Source organism: Mustelus asterias, chromosome 15, assembly GCF_964213995.1.
Source record: "Mustelus asterias chromosome 15, sMusAst1.hap1.1, whole genome shotgun sequence".
NCBI classification, from domain to species: Eukaryota; Metazoa; Chordata; class Chondrichthyes; order Carcharhiniformes; family Triakidae; genus Mustelus; species Mustelus asterias.
Genome location: NC_135815.1, coordinates 16,140,913 through 16,158,653, shown reverse-complemented (window position 1 = coordinate 16,158,653; position 17,741 = coordinate 16,140,913). Strand labels below are relative to the sequence as shown.

The following is a 17,741-nucleotide window of genomic DNA, read 5'->3' as shown; positions in this document are numbered from 1 at the left end:
CTAATGGTATTTGCTACCAAATAAACCTGTTGGACTTTAACCTGGTGTTGTTAAAACTGTTACTGTGTTTACCCCAGTCCAACGCCGGCATCTCCAGATACCATCAGAGACTTTGATTTGCACTGTTCATGGTCTTGGCTCCTTGATGCTAGGAATCATTAGTCTCCGATTACCAGTCCTGATCCTTACTACTGCTCCGCTCTCCAGTTCACGCTCTCCCTCTCTGAGGCCTCTGGCTTCCACTCCTTCCTCAACCTGCACTTGGGGCCTCAGACTCCACTCCCAGCCTGTCAAGGGATTCACTTCTCATCCTGAGGGGGGGATCCATGGGGCTGACCGAGTCCTCTACCCGGCATCCTCCCTAGCTGATGACCTCTGTTGGTAGGGAGTCAGGCTCCTGCAGGGAATTCCCTGCAGTAGGTAGGGCCAGAACCTAACCCCATGCCAACATCAGACATTGGGGAACTGAAGCTCCAATTGTATCCTCTGATACACTCTGATTGCCCTGTGAGAGGGAACACTGTCGCTCAGTAACACAGAATATCACTGCATCCTTCATTGTGATCTTGGACATCATTTGGGCTTGTGCCCACTGGCACACAGAGACTTCAGTCAAATGGCTCCTGATCTGCCCAAGACTGCAAGAAACTACAAAAAGATATGAACGAAGCCCAGTCCATCACATAGACCAGCCTCCCATCCATTGACTCTGTCTACACTTCCCACTGCCTTGGAAAAGCAGCCAGCATAATCAAGGACCCCACGCACCCCGGACATTCTCTCTTCCACCTTCTTCCATTGGGGAAAAAGACACAACAATCTGAGGTCACGTACAAACCGACTCAAAAACAGCTTCTTCCCTGCTGCCATCAGACCTTTGAATGGACCTACTATATATTAAGCTGATCTTTCTCTGCACCCTAGCTGTGACTGTAATACTATATTTTGCACCCTCTCTTTTCTTTCTCCCCTATGTACTCTATGAACAGTATGCTTTGTCTGTGCAAGAAACAATCCTTTTCACTATCGCAATACGTGTGACAACAACAAATCAAATAAACTAACATCTGTGTTGAAAAGTAGTGGGGTGCTTTGCACACCTTTGGTATTTGTGGCCATTGCTCTTGCTGGGCACTGTTGGAGCAACATAGCTGCTGGTCCTCCAATTTGCTGGCACCTCTCTGAAGCAGGATATCCTCCTTGATTAGAGGGTGAGTGTCCCACCTCAAGCCAATCAAAGGGCTGGTGGCCATTTAAAGGCCTTCGGGTTTGCCAGCCAATCCAGAGAAGGCTCGTCGGTGATGTTTACTTTGGGGGATGGTGAAACCTGCCCCCAGTGGAAAATTGACCCCTCTCCAAGTGGGAACGTTTCAATTACCTGGCACCACCTCAAGTGACACAACACAGAATGTGCTGATTTCCCAATGGGAGGCAATGCCAACTGGATCACTACCTGTACAGAATTCCTCCACGATATCAGTGAGGAAACTTGCACAGACTGCTTTGTTCCCAATGAATTGATGCACGTCTGCACAATGTTGGATCAAAGCAAAATATTGATTCTTCCTGTTTTCTCAGAGGCATTACAAAATTTACATCCAGCACAGTATATTATGAGTGTTATTTAGTACTAAAATTTAGATGAGGAGGGGGTCAGGTGAATTCATTTGAAAAGAACTCCATCAACCAAGAAAGTTTGAGAGCCACTGGACTAGAATGTAGAAGAGCAAATTGAAAAGCCTCCTGGCTTGGTTCTTTCCCCAGGGTTCTGTTATTACTCTGCCATGGCAGCGCTGACATGGAAGAGATGGTTGGACCAGTTTGGATGAATTATGTCAGAATTTTGCAATATCTTCCATTGACCAAGACCACAAGAAACTACAAAGGGTCTTGAATGAAGTCCAGCCCATCACACAAACCAGCCTCCTATCCATTGACTCTATCAACAATTCCCGCTGCCTCGGAAAAGTAGCCAGCATAATCAAGGACCCCACGCATCCCAGACATTCTCTCTTCCACCTTCTTCCATCGGGAAAAAGATACAAAATTCAGAGATCACTTACCAGCTGACTCAAGAACAGCTTTTTCCCTGCTACCATTAGACTTTTGAATGGTCCTACCTCGTATTAAGCTAATCTTTCTCTGCACCCTAGCCCTGACTGTAACACTATATTCTGAACCCTCTCCTTGCCTTCGCCCCTATGTACTCTATGAATGGTATGTTTTGTCTGTATAGCACGCAAGAGACAATACCTTTCACTGTATCCCAATACGTGGGTCAAAATCCTGGAATTCCCTCCCTAATGGCATTGTGGGTCAACCCACAGAACATTGGACTGCAGTGATTCAAGGCGGCAGCTCACTACCACCTTCTCGAGGGAAACTAGGGATGGCAATAAGTGCTGGCATAGCCAGCGACGCCCATTTCCCACAAATGAATAAAAAAAGTGACAAATCAAATCACCAGGCAGAACTCTCAACCCTACTGGATTGTCATTGCCTAATAGCTAAATCTTGTTCAGTTACACCGAGGTAGTTAGAATGCGGCCTAACAGCCACTTGCATCCCACTCCCCTCAATCCTGTGACCCTTGATTACAACCTGCGTATCCTCTGACCTCCATTCCCAGGAATGTTGGTTGTGGATAATTACTGGAGCGGAAATTTGACTCTTTGCTATCACCCAGAGAGAGGAAATAAAAAGAAAACGTTTGCTAAGGTAGGGTCATTCCAACAGAAAAGGCATTGTCCCTCACAATACTGTAAATGACCTACTTACCTTGTGAGATGCACTGGGTAAATCACACTCCATTGCAGCATATTGCTGCATCCTTCACTCTGGTCTTGAACATTTCCTTGGGTTTGTAACCCAGAAGGAAATGGCAGTAATACACTAATGTGCGTGCATTGAAGGACAGTAGTGTTTTCCATTCCCTTGCACCCCAACAGCTGCTTGTCAATCTGGTTTAAAGTTGAAACCTTTCATTAAAACTTATTTATTAATGTCACAAGTAGGTTTACATTAACACTGCAATGAAGTTACTGTGAAAATCCCCTAGTCGCCACACTCCGGCGCCTGTTTGGGTACACCTGAGGGAGAATTTAGCACGGCCAATACACCAGTCCGCAAATCTTTCAGGCTGTGGGAGCACCCGGAGGAAACACACAGGGAGAACGTACAGACTCTGCACAGACAGTGGCCCAAGCTGGTAATCGAACCCGGGTCCCTGGCGCTGTGTGGCAACAGTGCTAACCACTGTGCCAACATTAAGAGAATGAGGAAAGAGATTAAGGGAAATGCACTATCCATTCGGGTTAATCATTGGAGCAGTGAATCTTTACTCACCTCATTTATTCTACATTAACCCCTTATAATTTTGAGTTATAGCTGGGACCAGCAGTCTTGACACTTTCCTGGCTTTTATCAGGCCATTGCTTGCTGTGTTTTTCACCATTTTGTGGGATGTGTGTGTCACTTGCTAAGCATTTATTGCCCATCCCTAACTGCCCCTTGAGAGAGTAGTGGTGAGCCGCCACCTTGAACCACTGCAGTCCATGTGGTGTAGGTACACCCACAGTGCAGTTAGGGAGGGGGGTTCCTGGATTTTGACTCGGACAGCGTAGGAATGGAGATACAGTTCCACGTCATGATGGTGTGTGGCTTGGAGGGAAACTTGCAGGTTCTGATGTGTCTGCTGCCCTGGTTCTTATGGAGGGGAGAGGTGGCTGTTTTGGAAGGTGCTGTTGAAGGAATATTGGTGAGCTGCTGCAGTGCATCTTGCAGGTGGCGCACACTGCTGCCACTGTGTGCTGGTGGTGGAGGAAGTGAATGTTTAAGGTGATGGATAAGGTGTCAATGCAGCACACTGCTTTGTCCTGGATGGTGTTAAGCTTCTTGTGTTGTTGGAGCTGCTCTCATCCAGGTAAAGGAAGGGTATTCCATCACACTCCTGAATTGTGCTTTTAGATGGTGGACAGGCTTTGGAGGGTCAGGAGGTGAGTTGCTCAACGCAGAGTTCCCAGCCTCTGACAAAGATGGACAGGTTAGCAGGATTGGCCATGCTAAATTTTCCCTTAAGTGACCCAAGATGATTAGGTTAGGGAGATTAGCAGGGTTACTGGGATAGAGTAGAGGGGGTGGGATTGGGTAAAATGCTCTGGCAGAAAGCTGGTGCAGACTCCTTTTGCACTGTAGGGATTCTATGGGGTGGAATTTTCCCGTCCTGCCGGCCACTGGAATCATAGCGGACGAGGGGGTTGGGCAGACCATGCAAAGGTCTGTTGACATCGGGAGGGGCTTTGGGGGCAAGTGCAGCTGAAAAATCCCACCCCATGATTCTATGACCTGCCCTTGTAGCCACATTATTTATCTGGCTGGTGAAGTTCAGTTTCTGGTCCGTGATCATCCAGGGGTCAATGGTGGTGGATGAAGCAATGGTAATGCTGTTGAATGTCAAGGGGACATGCTTAGGTTCTGTCAGAGAGCAGAGGCCTGAGACATGTGTGGGACAGAGGTAGAATAGAAGAACGAGGAACAAGGGGAATTAGGGAGGAAGGTTCATCTCAGGCAGAGTGGAGGCAAGTGGCTGGCCATGACCAAAGCTCATTTGAGTGCGGGGGATGGAGTGATAGGGTTAGTGGCACAGAGAGGAGCAAGAACATGGGAAGTCCATGAGATATCAAAAGACCTGGGAAGTGAGTGGTCAAAGCTGCTATGAACACAGACGATTTATTGCCCTTTCTCCAGTCTCCAATCCTCCAATCATTAGAGGTGTTGAGGTTGCCAAGGTAACATTGTTTGATGTTGAGTTCTCCACACGACGTGGCTGGAGGAGCAATGGTTGTTTTTGGTTTGAAGGTTTAGTGTTATCTGAGGTAAGGGATAAACAAGGAACTGTTTGCGAAAAATGGCTTGGAATGGATATTATCTCATTGACTGAAAAATAACACCCGTTGCAAAAACAACAATGATAATGAATGAATCCTGTGATTACGAATGCTTGATTCTGCCACATGTCCTCTCTTTTGTCATGTTTTGAGGTCAAAGGAATGCTGGGTGAACCGGCACAGGAGATGTCATTCCCGACACTCAAACTACTGCAGTTTTACCATTGTCTGCTCCAGTGTTTATCACAATAGCTCCAAGAATCCTCTTCATCAGAACAATTTCGGAGGAATAATCCAAGGAGACCAATAGTGTGCTACATTTATCTCTGGATCAAACTGAACCACTTCTATGATCCTACAGTGGAAGAGTGGGACTAACTAAATTGCTCTTCCAGAGCACCAGCTTGTTGGGCTGAATGGCCTCCTTTGGTGCTGTAACCATTCTACCGTTCTATTCTTCACATGGTGAAATAACCTCTGAATAACTGTGAATGATGTTGTTGGATGGATACAAACAGCCATCAATCTACAACATGGGATGTGGGCTTCGCTAACTAGGCCAGCATTTGTTGCCCTTCTCTAATTGCCCCCAAAGTGTTGATGAGCTGCTGCCTTGAAGCACTCCATAACCTATGGTGTAGGTACGCCCACAGTGCTGTTAAGGAGGCAATTCCAGGATTTTGACCCAGCGACAGTGAAGGAACGGCGATATATTTCCAAGTCAGGATGGTGTGTCGCTAGGAGGGGAACTTGCAGGTGTTGGTGGTGGTCCCATGTATCTACCGTCCTTGTCCTTAATGTTAGTGGTTGTGGGTTTGGAAGATGCTGTCTAAGAGGCTTGGTGAGTTGATGCAGTGCATTGTGTAGGTGCTACTGAGCGTCGGTGATTAGAGGGAGTGGATGTTTGTGGATGGTGGGCCAATTAAGTGGGCTCCTTTGTCCTGGATGTTAAGTTTCTTGTGTGTTATTGGAGCTGCACCTATCCAGGCAAGTGGAGGGTATTTCATCACACTCCTGACTTGTGATTTATAGATGGTGGGCAGGCTTTGGGGAGTCAGGAGATGAGTTACGCACGCCTAGCCTCTGAGCTGCTCTTGTAGCCACAGAACCTATAAGGCTAATCCCAGTTCTCATAGAATCATAGAAACCCTACAGTACAGAAAGAGGCCATTCGGCCCATCGAGTCTGCAACGCCCACAATCCCACCCAGGCCCTACCCCCATATCCCTACATATTTTACCCGCTAATCCCTCTAATCTACGCATCCCAGGACACCTAAGGGGCAATTTTAGCACGGCCAATCAACCTAACCCGCACATCTTTGGACTGTGGGAAGAAACCGGAGCACCCGGAGGAAACCCACACAGACACGAGGAGAATGTGCAAACTCCACACAGATAGTGACCCAAGCCGGGAATGGAACCCAGGTCCCTGGAGCTGTGAAGCAGCAGTGCTAACCACTGTGCTACCGTGCCGTTTCTGATCGATGGTAACTCCTTGGCTGTCAAGGGAAGATAGTTGGATTCTCTCTTGTTGGAGATGGTCGTTGCCTGGTACTTGTGTGGCATGAATATTATTGAGGGTAGAACATAGAACATAGAACAGTACAGCACAGAACAGGCCCTTCGGCCCACGATGTTGTGCCGACCTTCATCTGAAACCAAGATCAAGCTATCCCACTCCCTACCATCCTGGTGTGCTCCATGTGCCTATCCAATAACCGCTTAAATGTTCCTAAAGTGTCTGACTCCACTATCACTGCAGGCAGTCCATTCCACACCCCAACCACTCTCTGCGTGAAGAACCTACCTCTGATATCCTTCCTATATCTCCCACCATGAACCCTATAGTTATGCCCCCTTGTAATAGCTCCATCCACCCGAGGAAATAGTCTTTGAACGTTCACTCGATCTATCCCCTTCATCATTTTATAAACCTCTATTAAGTCTCCCCTCAATCTCCTCCGCTCCAGAGAGAACAGCCCCAGCTCCCTCAACCTTTCCTCATAAGACCGACACTCCAAACCAGGCAGCATCCTGGTAAATCTCCTCTGCACTCTTTCCAGCGCTTCCACATCCTTCTTATAGTGAGGTGACCAGAACTGCACGCAATATTCCAAATGCGGTCTCACCAAGGTCCTGTACAGTTGCAGCATAACCCCACGGCTCTTAAACTCCAACCCCCTGTTAATAAAAGCTAACACACTATATGCCTTCTTCACAGCTCTATCCACTTGAGTGGCAACCTTTAGAGATCTGTGGATATGGACCCCAAGATCTCTCTGTTCCTCCACAGTCTTCAGAACCCTACCTTTGACCCTGTAATCCACATTTAAATTTGTCCTACCAAAATGAATCACCTCACATTTATCAGGGTTAAACTCCATTTGCCATTTTTCAGCCCAGCTTTGCATCCTATCTATGTCTCTTTGCAGCCTACAACAGCCCTCCACCTCATCCACTACTCCACCAATCTTGGTGTCATCAGCAAATTTACTGATCCACCCTTCAGCCCCCTCCTCTAAGTCATTAATAAAAATCACAAAGAGCAGAGGACCAAGCACCGATCCCTGCGGCACTCCGCTAGCAACCTGCCTCCAGTCCGAAAATTTTCCATCCACCACCACCCTCTGTCTTCGATCAGATAGCCAGTTACCTATCCAATCGGCCAACTTTCCCTCTATCCCACACCTCCTTACTTTCATCATAAGCCGACCATGGGGGACCTTATCAAAGGCCTTACTAAAATCCATGTATATGACATCAACCGCCCTACCTTCGTCAACACACCTAGTTACCTCCTCAAAAAATTCTATCAAATTTGTGAGGCACGATTTGCCCTTCACAAATCCGTGCTGACTATCCCGGATTAATCCGCATCTTTCTAAATGGTCGTAAATCCCATCCCTAAGGACCTTTTCCATCAATTTACCAACCACCGAAGTCAGACTAACCGGTCTATAATTACCAGGGTCATTTCTATTCCCTTTCTTAAACAGAGGAACAACATTTGCCACTCTCCAGTCCTCTGGCACCATCCCCGTGGACAGCGAGGACCCAAAGATCAAAGCCAAAGGCTCTGCAATCTCATCCCTCGCCTCCCAAAGAATCCTAGGATACATTTCATCAGGCCCAGGGTAGGATACATTTCATCAGGCCCAGGGTACATTGACCAGGACATTTTGGAGTGGCGAAGGTGATGTGGTAATGCAGGTGTTTAGGCTAATGCTGTGGGAGAATGGATTCAAATTCCACCAGGGCAGCAAGTTCAATTAGTTGAAATATATCTGGCATAAAAAGCTCGATTGGGTCATTGTGGCCACGACATTGCTGGATTCGTGTTAACAACTCCATCTGGTTCATTAATGCCCTTTATGGAAGGAAATTGTCTGTCCTGTAGGTGATTCTGGGCACACACCATTGTGGTTAACCTGACTCTGAAATGACCCAGCAAGTCACTCCCTTGTATTCCAGCCGCTGACTCGCCAACATCATCTCGAGATGCTGATGATGTCACTAATGTTTACATCTGAATAAAAACAGTTCCTATTTTAACGGAATCTTCAGGAATGAGTGGGCTGCCTGTTTCCTGATGGGACAGAGTGGGCAAATCATCTATCATATTAAAAATGAGGCCCAGAAGTTACAATGACTTCACACTGATAGTGTCCAATTTCTGTTTTATTTATTCATAGAATCCCTACAGAGCAGAAGGAGGCCATTCGGCCCATCGAGTCTCCACCGACCCTCCCTGTAGCTCCACATATTTACCCTGCTAAGTCACCGAACCTGCACATCTTTGGATTGTGGGAGGAAACCGGACCACCTGGAGGAAACCCACACGGACATGAGGAGAACGTGCAGGCTCCACACAGTGACCCAAGCCGGGAATTGGTCCCTGGTACTATGAGGCAACAGTACTAACCACTGTGGCGCTCCAATGGGATGTGGGCATTGCTGGCTAGGCCAGCATTTATTGCCCATCCCTAATTGCCCTTGAGAAGGTGGTGGTGAGCTGCCACCTTGAACCGCTGCAGCCCACAATGCTGTGAGGGAGGCAATTCCAGGATTTTTGGTGTTTGGAGATAGCATCACTGGATCTTTACCAGGCAAAATGTTGAGTCATAAATAAATGGGGTGGGGCTTCCACAACTTTGCATGTGATGTGATGGAGTTGGAGCTTTCTGGTCTGTCAGTGTCACTAAATAAAAAGAAACTTACATTTATATAGCGCCTTTCACAATCACTGGATATCTCAATCACTTTACAGTCAATGAAGTACTCGTGAAGCATAGTCACTGTTGCAACTTGGGATGTGTGCGCAGGCAGCTTACACAAGGGAGGCAGTGGCAGAGTGATATTGTCACTGGGCTAGTGATCCAGACACCCGGATATTGTCACTGGGCGAGTCATCCAGACACCTGGGTATTATCATTGGGCTAGTGATCCAGACACCCGAGTTCGAATCCCGTCACGGCAGATGGTGAAATTTGAATTCAGTAACAATCTGGAATCGGGGGGGGGGGGGGAACGGGATTTTATAGCCTCATTCGTCCCGAACTGTAAAATTCCGCCCAAGGTCAACGGACCTTCCCGTTGCCCGCTCCGATTCCTGTGCTGGGCGGGGCAGTAAGATTCCGGCCTAAAGGTCTAATGATGACAATGAAACCATTGTCACCCATCTGCTTCACTTAGGGAAAGAAATCTGTCGTCCTTACCTGTCAGGGAGATTAGCAGGGTAAATACATGGAGTTACAGGGGTAGGACCTGGGTGGGATTTTTGTTACTGCAAGTTCGATGGGCCGAATGGCCTCCTTCTGCACTGCAGGATTCTATGAGTTATTATGCATGTACTTCCACAGAGTAACATTCCTGTGAAGTGCCTTGGGGCATTTTGCCTCATTAAAGGTAAAGCTCAGTGCAGCTTGAGGTCGATAGTTCACACCAAAGCTTTTGTGTGTTTGTGTGTGTGAGAGAGTGAGTTTCATGAACACCCTGGGGCCAGAAATTGTGATGCTCTGGACAGAAGGTGGGAAGTCGGCAAGTTAATGAATACATTTTCCATTTCCGTCCAGTGATACACATTTTACTGTTCGGAACTCCTGTTCTAAATTTAGCTTTCTTATCTTCTGCTAGTTTTTGGACTTTTGCATAAGTTGATTGGGCAAAATGTAGCAAGGAGCGGAGCAAACACTGCGAGCAATGCTTCAGTCATTCCCAGTTCCCAATTCCAACTTTCTCCTGTCCATTGTTCCTCAGGTGTAAGTCATTTTCTGCGCTATTCTGTTTAATAGTCACAGGACCCTGGCGTGTTGGGAGTTCTAATGTTCACATCATCATGGGACGTTGCTGAGCGCTCATCTTCATATGAATCCAAAGGATTCTGTGCGCGATCTTACCAGCCGTTCACGCCGCGCTCCAGCTGCGGCGAGGTTGGAGAATTTGGTGTCCAGTCAAATCTCCGTTCGTTACATCGGGATGGGAAAATCCTGCCGATTGGGGATGTGAACGGCCGTAACGTTCCCGTGTCAGTCCCTCACAGCAGCTGCGTGGACCACAAAGCACAGCCACAATGAGCTACTCATGGTGGCTTCCCAATGGCGGCCGTTCTCCCCGTGTCTGCGTGGGTTTCCTTCGGGTTCTCCCGGTTTCCTCCCACAGTCCAAAGATGTGCAGGTGAGGTGGATCGGCCATGCTAAATTCTCCCTTAGTAGCCAAAGATGGGCCAGTTAGGTGGATTGGCCATGATAAATTGCCCCTTAGTGACCCAAGATGTGTAGGTTAGATGAATTAACCATGGTAAACGTGTGGCATCTGCACCAACTCTCTGACAGTGTCTTATCCAGGCCCTGTCCCCAGGGAGAGGGCCTGGGTAAGGCATTCTGTCAGAGTTGGTGCAGACTCAATGGGCCAAATGGCCTCCTTCTGCACTGTAGGGATTCTTTTTTATATTTGTTCTTGGGAGATGGGCGTCACTGGCTGGGCCAGCATTTACTGCCCCTCTCTAATTGCCCTGAAACTGAGTGGCTTGCTTGGCCATTTCAGAGGGCTGTTGAGAGTCAACCACATTGCTGTGGCTCTGGAGTAGGGATATGGGGGTAGGGCCTGGGAGGGATTGTGGTCGGTGCAGACTCGATGGGCCAAATGGCCTCTTTCTGTACTGTAGGGCTTCTATGATATGATTTCTATGATAGGCTGAATGACCTCCTACTGTACTATAGGGATTCTATGAAGCCTTTCTTTCTTTTTTTATTGGAGTCTTTTTTTGCCTGCTGGATGAGGAGATCCTCATCCTTATCTTCATTACCTTTTAGACTTGACGATTCCAATGCACCCCGGGTTAGGCTCCCTCATTCTACTATCCGTAAACTTGGGCTCATCCAAAGCTCCACTGTCCCTGTCCTTCCTCTCACCCTAGGTTATAGAACAGTACAGCACAGAACAGGCCCTTCGGCCCACGATGTTGTGCCGAGCTTTATCTGAAACCAAGATCAAGCTTTCCCACTCCCTATCATCCTGGTGTGTTCCATGTGCCTATCCAATAACCGCTTAAATGTTCCTAAAGTGTCTGACTCCACTATCACTGCAGGCAGTCCATTCCACACCCCAACCACTCTCTGCGTAAAGAACCTACCTCTGATATCCTTCCTGTATCTCCCACCACAAACCCTATAGTTATGCCCCCTTGTAATAGCTCCATCCACCCGAGGAAATAGTCTTTGAACGTTCACTCTATCTATCCCCTTCATCATTTTATAAACCTCTATTTCGTCTCCCCTCAGCCTCCTCCGCTCCAGAGAGAACAGCCCTAGCTCCCTCAACCTTTCCTCATAAGACCTACCCTCCAAACCAGGCAGCATCCTGGTAAATCTCCTCTGCACTCTTTCCAGCGCTTCCACATCCTTCTTATAGTGAGGTGACCAGATCTGCACACAATATTCCAAATGTGGTCTCACCAAGGTCTTGTACAGTTGCAGCATAACCCCACAGCTCTTAAACTCCAAACCCCTGTTAATAAAAGCTAACACACTACAGGCCTTCTTCACAGCTCTATCCACTTGACTGGCAACCTTTAGAGATCTTTGGATATGGACCCCAAGATCTCTCTGTTCCTCCACAGACTTCAGAACCCTACCTTTGACCCTGTAATCCACATTTAAATTAGTCCTACCAAAATGAATCACCTCACATTTATCAGGGTTAAACTCCATTTGCCATTTTTCAGCCCAGCTTTGCATCCTATCTATGTCTCTTTGCAGCCTACAACAGCCCTCCACCTCATCCACTACTCCACCAATCTTGGAGGAGCAAATTTACTGATCCACCCTTCAGCCCCCTCCTCTAAGTCATTAATAAAAATCACAAAGAGCAGAGGACCAAGCACCGATCCCTGTGGCACTCTGCTAGCAACCTGCCTCCAGTCCGAAAAAGGTTCTGTTCAGCTATCACTCAGCTATCACTCCTCTGCACGCTGGTCTACACTGGCTCCCAGGCAAGCGACGTCTTAGTTTTAAAATTTTCATCCCTGTTTTCACATCCCTTTTTATCGTGGCTAATCCCCCGAACCTACACATATTTGTTCACCTAAAGGGCAATTTAGCATGGCCAATCCACCTAACCAGCATGTCTTTGGACTGTGGGAGGAAACCCACGCAGACACACGGAGAACTTGCAGACTGCGCACAGACAGTGACCCAAGTCGGGAATTGAACCCGGATCCCTGGCGCTGTGAGGCAGCAGTGCTAACCACTGTGCCACCTTGACTTTAAAGTTTATTTATTAGTGTCACAAGAAGGCTTACATTAACACTGCATTGAAGTTACTGAGAAAATCCCTCTTGTCGCCACACTCCGGCGCCTGTTCGGGTACACTGAGGGAGATTTTAACATGGCCAATGCACCTAACCAGCACGTCTTTCAGACTGTGGGAGGAAACCGGAGCACCCGGAGGAAACCCACGCAGACATGAGGAGAATGTGCAAACTCCATGCAGACAGTGACCCGAGATGGGAATCAAACCCGCGTCCCTGGCGCTGTGAGGCAGCAGTGCTAACCACTGTGCCACCGTGCCTTGCCTGCACACTGCCCTCTTCTTACCCTGACTGATGGGGTGAATATTTTGCCCGCTTGTCTGCTGGATGTGCTGTTCTTACAAATGGCAGAGAAAAGTGGGATAGCAGGAATGCCAGCTGCGTGAAAATGATCCTTCGCTTGGAGACAGCGCGTCTCTGTTGCCAGTGCAACCTGAATAAACCATTAATGTTCTCGATTCTGACACACCGTCGCTGTTCTTCACTGCCTAACTGAAACATCAGAGCACTTTAAAGGGGCAGGTATTTCTCACAATTGCAACCCTGAATGAGATCCTGAGCAAACCCGCACAGATGGGCATTGTCTCTTTAAGACCATGCAGAGTTTTCGGAAACAGCTGTTGTTTGATTGTTGCTGTGCCTAAGCAGCCGGGTGAAGACTGGTGATGTGTGCAGCGAATTCTTCAGCGAAGCTAACTAGATTAGTGCTGCACTTCCTCTTACTGAGGGTAAGTAAGAATTAATATCTGCCAGACACAAACAAACTCTGACTTTATAAACAGGAGTGATGAGTAATAGTACAAAGGGAAGAATATTCACCGGGCATCGGGAAAAGTAACTGTCGAACATGATCATGAAGACAAAAACAGCTTGCATTTTTTATGGCGCCTGTCACCAGGACACTGAGGGGGCACTTCGCTTCTTTTTGAAGGGTAGCCAGTAATTTAATATTGGAAGCGCAGCAGCAGGTTTGCACATGGTAAGCTCTCTCAAACGGCAATGACGCAATACCACAGCAACGAGGCCAATAGGTCGCATTTATTTAAGGGTTTGTCTGCGGGGAAGGAAGAAATGTTGACAAAAGTGAGAGGGTGTAATGTGCAAGGAGGCTTCCGAGCACCGCAAACTCCAGTATAGGCTGGTTGGGCCAAATGGCCTGCTTGCGTTCCTGTGTAATGAGCAGATGATCTGTTTTAGTGATCTGGTTGAGGGACGAATATTGGCCAGGGCATTGGGGGAAATTCACTTCTCTGCGATTTGGGGTGTTTGACATTAACCTCGAAGGGTAGATGGACCTTGGTTTAAAGGTGGAGCTGGCAGCACAGTAATGTTAATGGACCAGTCATCCAGAGTCCTAGACTAGTCCTGCAGGCATGAATTCAAACTCCAATACAGCAGCTGCGGGTATTTGAATTCAATCAATAAATTTTTCATAAAAATCTACTCTCTTTAATAAGCGGTGACCAAATTGCCGCAAACACTCATCTGCTTCACTAATGTTGCTAAGGGAGGGAAATCTGCTGCCCTTACCTGATCTGGCTTACACGTGTTCCAGACCCACAACAATGTGGTTGACTCTTAACGACCCTCTGAAATGGCCCAACAAACCACTCAGTTGTATCAGACTGCTACAGAAAGTTTAAAGTTTATTTAAGAGTGTCACAAGTAGGGCTTACATTAACAATGATGTGGAGATGCCGGCATTGGACTGGGATGGGCACAGTAAGAAGTCTCACAACACCAGGTTAAAGTCCAGCAGGCTTATTTGGAATCACAAGGTTTCGGAGCACTGCCCCTTCATCAGGTGACTCACCGAGCCACCCAAAGAGCGCTGGCGGTGTATCTACACCACGTAGACTGGTTATTGAAGGTGATCAAGGGCAATTAGGGATGGTGTCCATATTCCAAATAAAAGACAGCGGCTGGAATTCTTCGGCCGTTCGTGCTGGCGGGATTCTCCGGTCCTGCCGGCAGCTCGCTACGGCCCGTGGATTTCCCACCGTCATGGGGTGACGTCAATGGGAATTCCCATTGACAGTGGTGGTACCAAGGAATCCTGCCGCTACCAAACAATGCGCCACCTCCCACTGGCGGGAAACACATATCTGGGAGGCCGGAAAACCTCACCCAGCATCTCTGACAGAGCAGCACTCCTTCAGTACGGCACTAAAGTACCATCAGCCTGGAATTTGGGATCAGATGTACCAATGTTGGGTAATTAGTTGCAAACCTATCCGTTGGCCACTAGGACATTTGGCTTGATTCGCTAACAAGATGATGTGACAACGATAGTGAATCACATTTAAAACAAAATATAAAAAATGGCTTTGTGTGCAAACAAGCTGGGCAATGAGGTAAAGTAGACTGTCTTAATCCAGAGCATGAATTTATATTAATTCAGTGCATTAAAACATGGCATAACATGTCAGGGCCCTTCAAAAGAAGGGGGAAACAGTTTGGGAGATGGTTTAGGAACGGAGACCAAAAGTAAAGTTGAACGTATCTTTCACGGTGGCACAGTGGGTTAGCACTGCTGCCTCACAGCGCCAGAGACCTGAGTTTGATTCCTGGCTTGGGTCGGTATCTGTGCAGTCTCTGCACGTTCTCCCCGTGTCTGCGTGGGTTTCCTCCAGGTGCTCCGGTTTCCTTCCACAGTCCGAAAGACGTGCTGGTTAGGTGGATTGGCCACGGTAAATTGCCCCTTAGTGCCCAAAGATGTGTTGGTCAGGGGGATTAACGGGGTAAGTAAGCGGCGTTACGGGGATAGGGGCTGGGAAGGATGCACTGTCAGAGAGTTGGTGCAGATGTAATAGGCCGCATTGGCCTCCTTCTGCACTGTATGGATTCTATGATTCGCTGATCTATTGAAAGAGGCTGAAAATGAAGCAAGGTGGAAGAATGTATAAGAAGAGTCTCTTCAGTGTCACCTTTCAGATGAGACATTAAACCAAGGCCCTGAATGGTCTCCCCGCTAGATGCTGATGTATTTGAAGAGGAGAGACATTCTCCCTGGCGACCTGACCAATATTTATCCTTTAACCAACAGATCATCTGGCCCATTATATAACTGCTTTTTCGGGGATTTTGCTGAGACTGTTCTATTTCCTACATGACAATCGTGACTTTCAAAAACCCAGTTCTTTGGCTGTAGGATGCTCTGGAACATCCTGTGATCATGAGACGTATCAATGCCTGTCCTCCTTGCTGGAAAAATAAAATGTGGGTTTATGTATGAAGAACAGCCTCTTTCTCAAAGGCCCGAGAGACCTCGTGTAAAATCACAGATGGCATATTGTACACTGACTGGGGTCAATTAGGATCCATGTGACTGCCCCACTGCACATACCTGTACCTTCAGACGAGAAGGAGGGTAATGACTGCTCTCTGTGGCATTGGTGGTAAAGGTGATCATGGCCTCCTAAATGGACAGCAAGGGTTTTTTTTATTCATAAGGAATTTTTAAAAATTGAATTCAAATTCCACCATCTGCTCTGGCGGGATTCGAACCTGGGCCCCCAGAACATTGGCTTAGCTTCTGGATTAATAGTCTAGTGACAATACCACTGGGCCATCGCCTCCCACCTCACTGCAACAAGGTTCTAAGTTCATATCCCAATTCAGCACTCGAGTACTAAAATCAGAACCGACAATCCGATGCAGTACTAGAGCAGTGCTGTATTGCTGGAGGTGCTGTCTTTCGGGTGACATTGAGCCGAAGCCCCATCATCCTGCCCTGTTGGGTACAAAAGATCCAATGCACAATTTTGAGGAAGAGTGGAGGAATTATCCCCAGTGTCCTGGTCAATATTTATCCTTCAATTAACCTCACAAAAAACAGACTATCTGGTCATTATTCCGTTGCTGTTTGTGGGAGTTTGTTGTGTGCATATTGGCTGCTGTGCTTATTTTTTTTGATGGTCAAGGGTCCCGGGAGGTCAGTCAGCAAAGTGGAGTTGAGACACAACCAGGTTGGTCATTAAATGGCGAAACAGTATTGAAGGGCTGAATGGCCTGCTCCTGCTACTAAGCTCCCGTGTTCCTATTACCTGGTTCCCTGGCACTGTGAAGCAGCAATGTTAACCACTGTGCCACACATCCATAATGTGTCCCAAATTGTCTTACGGTTATTAAGATATTTTGGAAGTATTGTCACTGTTGTATTGTGGTAAATGCAGCAACACTGCCAGTTCCTACAGACAGCAATGTGAGAATGGCCAAAATATCTGATTTTTGTGAAGTTGATTTTGAAGGGTTAATATTGATCAGACCATGGGGTATAGGGGGGAATAACTAACCTTTTTTTTTCAAAATAGGATTTGAGAATTGATGGGATGATGGTTTAATATCTCATTGAATTACAACACCTCCGATTGTGCAGCACCCCCTCATACTGACCCAAATTTTTAAATTCCTCTCTGGCCACCGGGGAGGTGCCAGAGGACTGGAGAACAGCTAATGTGGTCCCACTATTTAAGAAAGGTTGGAGAGACAAGCCAGAAAACTACAGAACAGTGAGTCTCATGTCTATCTCCATTTGGAGAGACAAGATTTGATCAGGGATGGTCAGCATGGTTTTGTCAGAGGGAGGTCATGCCTAACAAATTTGATTGAATATTTTTGAGCGTGTAACCAAGTGTGTGTGGATGAGGGTATTGCGGTTGATGTAGTTTACATGGATTTCAGCAAAGCCTTTGACAAAGTTCCACATGGGAGACTTATTAAGGAGACTAATGCACATGGGATACAGGGTGATCTAACAAGGTGGATTCATAATTGGCTTAGCGGCAGGAGACAAAGGTGGTGACAGAATCATAGAAACCCTACAGTGCAGAAGGAGGCCATTCGGCCCATCGAGTCTGCACCGACCACAATCCCACCCAGGCCCTACCCCCATACCCCTACATATTTTACCCACTAATCCCTCTAATCTACGCATCCCAGGACACTAAGGGGCAATTTTAGCATGGCCAATCAACCTAACCCGCACATCTTTGGACTGTGGGAGGAAACCGGAGCACCCAGAGGAAACCCACGCAGACACGAGGA

At 47.4% G+C, this 17,741-nt stretch overlaps 1 protein-coding gene across 3 annotated transcripts in view; it reads left to right on the top strand.

Moving 5' to 3' along the window:
- The window catches only part of rasgrp3 (RAS guanyl releasing protein 3 (calcium and DAG-regulated)), a 118,039-nt gene that overhangs the window by 9,176 nt on the left and 91,122 nt on the right, over window positions 1–17,741 (top strand). The window contains exon 1 of one of the 3 annotated variants that reach the window (XM_078229555.1): window positions 13,332–13,423. The exons of the other annotated variants lie outside the window; for them this stretch is intronic. The gene's annotated coding sequence lies outside the window, so the exon portion shown is untranslated. Of the gene's footprint in view, window positions 1–13,331; window positions 13,424–17,741 lie in introns of those variants that run through there. 3 annotated transcript variants of the gene reach the window in all.